Here is an 8148-nt window from a genome sequence, read left to right as displayed (position 1 = left end):
TAAGATTAGAATTTAAGAAATCCTTACAGAGCCCTGGAAGATATCAAACTAGACTGCCTGTCTCTTGACAAATTGATTACGGGTCAGAAAACTGCCAAGTGCATGTTCTGTGCAGGATAGCCATAGGTGACAACCACTAGATGGTGCTGAGTATTAGACCCTCAAGAATACCTAAGTATCTTTTTTTTTTTCTCTGCCTTGTAAATGGGTGTTAGGACTCTTAATGCCGCTGGGCTCTGGACCCATTAGCTCCATGCCCCCAGTTCTTCTCCACTGCTTTCAAGGCTTCCAGTGTGTAGTGAAATATCGGAGGGTGCCCTTGCTACCAGCAGTGGGGAAGCCCTGCTGCAACTCCGGACAAAGAAACCAGGAGGTGGGGTAAGTACAGGTAGATAGATGTAAGAGCTAAAAAAGTGGATTATCTTAATTTCACTCAATTGGAATAATCACCAGTTAAAAACAGAAAGTCTTCCTGCTAGGCATCATCCTTTAGTTGGATGTGTTTCACCACCAGCTGTGGCTTGTCAGTGGGTTCATAGCAAAAGCTTATTTCTCATGATGGGCTGCAGTAGGGGAGAAGAAAGAGAAATTGCTGTAGCTAGCAGGTTTGCACTCGGGCAATAACCCCAACTGTCTCAGCCTGCCTTGCCCTAACCTTGGAGGGAAAGGAGCTGAGGGAAGCCCAGATGGGTCCTTGTCTTCCTCACTGCCTCTTTTGCTCAGGCCCTGCCACTCTGGAAGGTGAGTCCTGTGATCTGCAGGGGACACGAGCACGGAAAAGTGGCCTATGAGCAAAGCCCAGGGGAAACAAAGAACTGAGGGAAAAGGAGATAAATAAGAAAAATATTGTCGTGCAGAGGAGGGGGATCGTCGTGGTCTGCTTTCTAGTCTAGCTAGGACAGGAGGTTATGGACTTAAATGTCAACGAAGGAGATTTGGGCTAGTCAGAGAAAAGCTTCCTTATGGTACGCTTTGCTTCATGACACAGGTCACATTGCTTCCTTGCAGGCATGCTGACTGGCTCCCCAGCTGCAAACCATCTGTGCTGCCCACTGACAAACCTGGAGGTGATAAAAACTGAAATATTTTAGCTAACTGTCCATGGGCATTCTGCTCCCATACACACTACGTGCCCTTCAGTCACCCGCTGCCAAGACTGACACGCAGCGCTTCTCTCTGAACTGCTTTAATTAATGTGTGCCTGCTCTGGATTTTTATAGCTCTTAAAAAGTAGCTGTGAGTGGTATCTTGTATCAGAGGGAGGTTTTATATCACTGCTGTGAAGCTTGCCATTGCTACTGCTGAGGAGGTGACCTTGGCACGTGTTCCTTCCCCTTCGCTCCACACACCATGTGTTAGCATCACACTTTGCTCTTCCAGTCAGATACTTCAAAAAAGGACACGAGCCAAATGAGGTTTGTTGGGTTGTTTGTTTATTTGTTTGTTTTAAATGCAACTTAGTGGCTTTCCAAAAACCCCTGCTCCCTTGAGAAGAAATACAAAAACAGACCTCCAGACCTAAACAAACTGTCTCTTGCCAAATAAGGGCTCATTTTTTGAATCTCAGAACTTAGGGAAGACGATGAAGTCAGTAACCTCACCAGCCTTATTTTTCTATAATTACCTGTGAGGTTTCTGGGGGAAGTTTTTGTTTGTTTTTTTTTTTTTTCTTCCCTCCTGGGAAGTTAAATGGAGCTGCTGGACAAGGAAACAAATTGTGCTGGAATCAAGATGGGAAATTCATGCCAGTAAAACCAATATGATTTTCTCACTTCTGTCTTTACAGGGCTATACTTACATCCCGAACAAAGATGAAGGGGGAAGCCTGGAAAACACAATCAACTTGAAGGGGATTCCAAAAGCCATGAGGTGCTGTGTTTTCGGTACACTGTAAAAAAAAAAAAAAAAAAACCAAAAACAACCAAAACCCCAAATGATCCATGAGGGCAAGGACAAGGATGTAGGAGTTGCTGTGCTGGACTGAAGCCAAAGTCTAGCTAGTTCAGGATAATTTCTCTGAACTTAGTGGTCAGTAATGAGAGCTTAGTTCTTCCGAGATAGTTCATTTTTCACACTTCATATTTTCCAGGTGAAAACTGATTGATATTTCTTGTGGTAGTTTGAGGAGAGCTAGGCAGACTTTTTCTAGCAAGTCTCCGATCACCAAGACATGTGGCAGTGCCTGCCTTGCTGGGGATGAGCTGTATGGTCAGCAGGATTTAATTTCACCTTCCCCTTTCTAAACATCAGGCAGTGAGTAGACTCTCAATGAGTCAGCTGTCTGAAAAACGTCAGCTAAAGTGGCTGCACGTGTTTCTACCAACACGAATTCCCAAACTGCATTTAGGGTTTGAAGAGGGGGGAGAAAGACCCTGATTGATGCAACACTGCTTCGGTTTGCTTGGCTGAAAGGCTCCTGCGCGGAGGGACTGTCAGTTAGTTAACAGCATTTTTACAAGGAAGAACTTAAAAGTCTTCCCATGGATTGATCTTTGAAGTACTCTATTCTCTAGCTGGCTCTTTGTTTCTTTTAAGGATGGGAGATGCAGGGAGTAATGGTAAATGTAGCATGAGCATCTGTGGAATGAAGTGCTGGTGTTCAGGCAGATCCTGTGGTAAGCTACACAAGCTATTTTGCACATTTTAACCCCAAAGACTTCAATGCTCTAGGTGTGCTAGTTTGATAGGCAAGAAAAAGGCTTCTCCACCCTTCTTCCTATATTTGCCAGTGGATTGTGGTGGTAGTGACATAAAAAGATGTAGGGCAACAGTGTCAGAGATACGTAGTCCGGTTTCCCAATTACAATGCGTGGCAGAGGAAGAGAAACTCCCTCTACAGGTGTGCTAGCCTTGCTGCCCTTGCAGCTTTGACACGGAGGGGACAATGAAGGAGTTCAAGTTGGTTTTGTGGTCCTTATTGCCTCTGCTGAAACTGCTTGCCCATCTAGAGCTGCACCGTGCAAACAAAACCCTTGTAAGGTAACTTGATGATGAGCGAGTTGAGGAGATGGACCATAGTGGCAAGGAGACATGAGCAGATATCAACTGTTTGAGCTTGAGGAACACCTTGGCTGTGTCTTCAGTGGTAAAGTACTTAAATGTCAATGGTCCTTACTAGCTATGCCTATTAATGCCCGCTTCGATGCATCACGACTCATTCTCTAAGCTACTACAGGCTGCCTGAAGAGGTTCCTCTGGATGCATCATTCTCTGTAATGATAGCCAGAAATTTAGACCTCGCTTACTTGCCGTTAATTATTATTTTGATTGGGGGTGGATTTTTGGATGGTCTTTTTGTTTATCTAACTGACATTTGATCTGATGCTGTCAAAGGGGGGTGCAAAGGTCTGTTACATGGTTATAGTTCATTCCCCTGCCAATGCAGTGCTATAAACACCTTGAATCTGGCAGCTGTGTCCATCCTGAGGGAGCTGTACTGGTTTAATGCTGTCAGTGTATGAAAGCAGTATTGCTTGTGTATCAACAAGCTCCTCTTTCTTTTAACAGTGAAAACATGTAGCGAGTAAATGACATTTTTTCCATCAACAGAGAATAAAAGGCGTTAAATGTGTATGTCCCCGCCTCAGGCTCCTGGCTAGGTGTGTTTGTGCACTGCTAGCAGCCTGGGCTCCTGCTGCGACCCAGCAGACTTGTACAAAGGAGCCTGCTGAGGAACTGGGCACTGGAGTGCTGCTGAACTGAGGGGGGAGGTTGTCACAGCACCGGGGGCCAGCCTGCCTCACGAGCAAAGGAGTAAGAGGCAGTCCTGGGGAACGCAGCTCCTCTGCTTCTCAGCCTTTTGCTCCTGTTCCCTGTTAATTTCACATCAAGGAGACCCAAAACACACAGGACAAATGTAGGAAATGCGTCACTGCTCCTTCAGACAGCTCCCATGGGGAAGTGTGTTCTTGTCATTTCTAAAATCTCAAATCCCTAGAAAGGGCTGATGGTGCCCCAGTAGCTGAGCTCATATTCAGCAGGTGGGGTGGTGGTAGGGCATTGCACCTCAAGTGCAGCATAGCTGTAAAGGGTGTAACAGCGTTGGAAAAAATGGTTCCCAAATGCAGCAAAATAGTTTTGGGGAGAAAAAAACCAACACAAAAAATAGAGTGAGACTGGGGCATTTTAAGGAGACCAAGCTGCTGAACAAGATTTTCAGTGTTGCAGCTGATTGCTCTTCAGAGAGGGGAGGAAAGTGCTTTTCTTAAGGTGTGTCTGTCTGTCCCACTTAATTTCTGACCTCCCTGGTATCCATAAACTATCTTCTGAATCTCGTGGTCAAAGCTGTGAACTCCTGACTTCAATAAATCCACAGCAAAGCTTGACACATGGGCTGAGGTCAAGAAATGACAAAATCAGTGGAGGTGCAAAATCAGAACTACCTGCAAACCCTTCTAAATCTCAATGGAGTGGCTGTAGCACATGTATTGATTTCTGCCGAGTCCAGGGGCAAAAAATGGGCACCTGGATCAATGTGCAGAGTCTGCCTCAGTTCAGTCCAGGGAAGGCAGCGCCAGGTCGCTGGTTCCAGTGTTTTATTAGTGAAAAAAATGCATCTGAGCCAAAAATGACCTGCAAGTTTTCTTATTTATACTGTAGTGGCTGGTGGCCTAACTATGCATGGAAATCTGGATGAGTCCCAGTTCATGATGAATGGGCAATGACCTAATGGTCTGATGCCATCACAAATCATTTCTGCTGCAGATGATTTAAAACAACTTCATTTTTAGATGGATATGGTACTAATGCACCCCAGATAATAGCCAGATCTTCCGTCATCCTTATTCTTCTCCCACAGTACCCCAGATTTACCAGCCCTCAGTTTTGTCCTGCCTCATCTGCGGTATGATCAATCCACCTTCTGTTCTCCCTCTTCTTCCTTACCATACACCTACTTTCACTTGCTCTGGTAACTGTGCTCTTTTCTTTTTCCAGCAGGCATGTCCCGATGCAGCCAGGGCAGTGCTGAGCGTGCCCATGAGAGGAACAGCCTCCTGGCTTTTCCTTGCGATGCATGGGACGCCCGGCTGAGGAATTCCTGGCATTCCCCAAAATTGCTCCTCTAGAGAGTGGTCTCTCGTTGCGGCTCCCTCTGACACTCTGGGAGGCTGGACTTTAATTTCTAGATCCGTTGGACATTTTTCATTGTGATTCCCATTTGTCATTCTCACCTTTACTGGCTCAGACCTTTCATTTCCCACTTCCTCACATCACAGAAGGCTGTCAACCTGTGTTATTTAATGACAGAGCTAGTTTTCTGCTAGCAAGCAGAAAATGCTTCACTTCCTTCGCTGCTGATTACACTCTCACATTGCTTATTCTTAGCTCTTTTTTTTGATCCAGGTGTTACGAAGAACCTGAAGGAGGAGAAGGCAGGAGGAGGGAGATGGGAAGAAGTGGAGCATTTGCTTCTCCTTGCCCATTAAGGATTGGGGTTTTTCCGTTCCTGAGTGTGGTTGTCGTCCTCCACCTTGTTCTGCAAACCTCCATTGTTCTCCATCTGTTTGTTTTTAACTTGGTCCATCTTCCCTTGTGTTGCACTCCTTCCTCACTGCTCTCCCATGTCTGGTGCACGTACAACCTACTGAAGAAAACCCATGTGTTTCTGACAGCATCTCACCTCTGCTCTGCAGGGGAACGCACAAGATGGATTTGTCCCATTTAATTTTGCGCTTCATCACTGTGTGAGCTGGTCACAGATCAGCGAAGGCCACCTCCACGTTCAGGTGAATGCTAAGGCTGCAAGGACAGTGGTGAGATCATGGCCACACAAATCTGTACTCATTTCAGTCACAGGGCAGCCTTTAAGCTGGTTTCATTTGATGCCTTCAAATCAATTTAAGTACATAGCTCAACGCAAGAGGCTTAAACTCACTTAAATTATCCTTTACGCCGCTATGGGGAAAATGGCATTCAGCCCAGATCTGGAGGACTAAAGTCAGCCGCACAGAAGCTGACTTGGCTTCAACCTGCTGGAGCAGGTTGCTGGCCGTGCGTAAGGGGCGGCTGGCAGCCGTCCCCAGCCTGCCCGCGCTCTCCCTCCAGCTCCACTTTTCCACTTGGTGGGCCATTTGCTTTGATGTGTCCTCAGAGACAGGCAGCTAAAGCCAGGGCAATTCTTGGTGCACTATGCAGGGTCCATCTTCTGAAGCGCCACTGGAACAGACAAAAAACATTTTGGGATCTGGCTGAGAGCTGCTGAGAAGGCACCCTGGCCCAGGCCAGGCTGAGAACTGCTGCCCCTGCCCTTCAAAGCGATCCTCTGCTCTGTGCCATGGGCTCACCCTGCTCCACCCTGGGGATGTGGGCTTCCCCCGCCGGAGGGGAGAGCACCCGGTGACGGTGGCAGAGCCCCCTGGGCTGCTCTCAGGGCCTGCCTGTGTCGATGGGATAGCTTTCACCTGTATGTGGCTGGCAGCATCCTTTTAAATAAATCCTTTTTATTTATTTATATGTTATTAAAGGCAACGTTTGCCTATTTCAGGGCTGATCTCTCTCAGTGAAAAGGGAGACTGAGGCTGGCCAGGGATGAAGCCTAGTATTTCAAGGTGGTTCTTGCGTGTTGTATTGCAGTAGTGCACAGTCCTTCTCCAATTTGTCATTGTGCAAGCATTTTCCATCCCTTTGGGTATGTAAAGAGCCAGGCCTGAGAGGGTTCACAATAAACTTGTGTATGGGATGTGATGAGTGGACTAATATAGGGATAGGTCTGCCTATGGATGAAACGGGTAACCCCCCCATGGGTATAGCTGACTGAGCTTCTCCTTTCCAGCAAGTTGAAGTCCATGGGAAAGGTACAGGTCGCTCCCAAACCAGAGGGACTCACGGGTGCCGACACCTCAGGTTTTACCATCTCTCCACATCCCTCACATGAAGGAAAGCTTCGTCTCTTTGAAATCTCAGTTCTGTCTTCACATCTGACCCTTGCCTCTGTACTGAGTGAAACCGTACCCTCTTCAGTCCCAAATCCAAACCCCTGCAATGCCTTGATATGTCTATACCTGCCAGGCCCAGCTTTAGTATATTAGCTCCTCTGCAAGAAAAAGAAGAGCTGGAAAAGGAGGGGAGAGCAGCTGGCTTTCTGATTTGAAGATGCTTTTGTTGTAAAGCACCTCAAAAATGACAATTTACAAGGGTAGTTTCTGAGAAACAGAACAAGCCTCCTTTCCCATCCACTGGAAATGTCCATGTTTCATTTTTTTCTCCATCTCTTCCCATTTTTCCTTTTTGACAAACATTGTTATTTATAAGCTGTAAGAATAAGAAGCAGTTTTTTCCTTGCAAATACGAGAAGGGCTTATCTCAGGCCATTCCTTCAAAATTATTAGCTGCAGCACGCTCTGCCCCAGCTGAGAGGTATGAAATGTGGCTCTTCTCCTTGGGACCACTGCTCAGAGAAGAGTCTAATGACATTGGATCTTTGCTCTTGAAAAACAAGCCATCTTAAATCTGCGTCTTGGTCTCACTGCAAACACTGGAAGAGAAAGAAATGCTCTGGGAGATGCTGTAAAGCCTAGATGTGGGAACTGAGTTTTTAAGTTAGGCTTCAAAGCTGAATTTCATGGGGGTGGTGAGAGTGGCCTCGGGTGGGCCAGAGCTTGGAGGGCACAGCCGCGACCACTGAGGTCGGAGCAGCCACCCATCTTTGGACAGACCAAATCCCAAACACAGTGAGGCTGCTTGTACGACAGCCTTCAGAGTTTAATAAGGATGTGATGTTTGGAGAGCAGAAGAGATAAAATTAAAAAAAAATAGAATAGATAAAATCTATCTAAAATCTATGTTATCCTGGATTATCTTGGGAGGGTTGCAGAAGTCCCTGAGGGCTGGAAATCTTTCAGAGCAAACCCGTCCTTCAGAGCTTGGCAGGGACCAAATGGCCCTATGAGACGTCCTCTCCTGCCACAGCTGTCCTCCCAGTGAGCTCCTCCCTGGACCTGATGATAAAGGGAACCTGGTACCTCCTTCCCCCCTTGCTCTGTGCCTGCTGCCCTCAGCTGCACCTAGGGCTGCCAGGTAGGGAAGAGCTGCCTCCCATCCCTGGAGACATGGGTACAGGGGCTGCTGCTGCCCAGTCGGGGCAGGAGCATGGCACATGAGAGCCAGTGCGTGTTCGAGGTGCTGCGATGGTGGGGCCTGAGCTTGCCC

General features: G+C 47.1%; 1 long non-coding RNA gene across 1 annotated transcript; it reads left to right on the top strand.

The window, feature by feature from the left end:
- The first annotated feature begins 233 nt into the window (after positions 1-233).
- Positions 234-6231, top strand: LOC140653475 (uncharacterized). Its single transcript, XR_012043123.1, has 3 exons — positions 234-378; positions 1787-1883; positions 5344-6231. It is a non-coding gene; the product is annotated as an uncharacterized lncRNA (long non-coding RNA).
- Positions 6232-8148: the final 1917 nt, after the last annotated feature.

Source organism: Ciconia boyciana, chromosome 6, assembly GCF_034638445.1.
Source record: "Ciconia boyciana chromosome 6, ASM3463844v1, whole genome shotgun sequence".
NCBI lineage: Eukaryota > Metazoa > Chordata > Aves > Ciconiiformes > Ciconiidae > Ciconia > Ciconia boyciana.
Note: the sequence above shows the minus strand (reverse complement) of the source record. Positions and strands in the feature narration are given on the sequence as shown.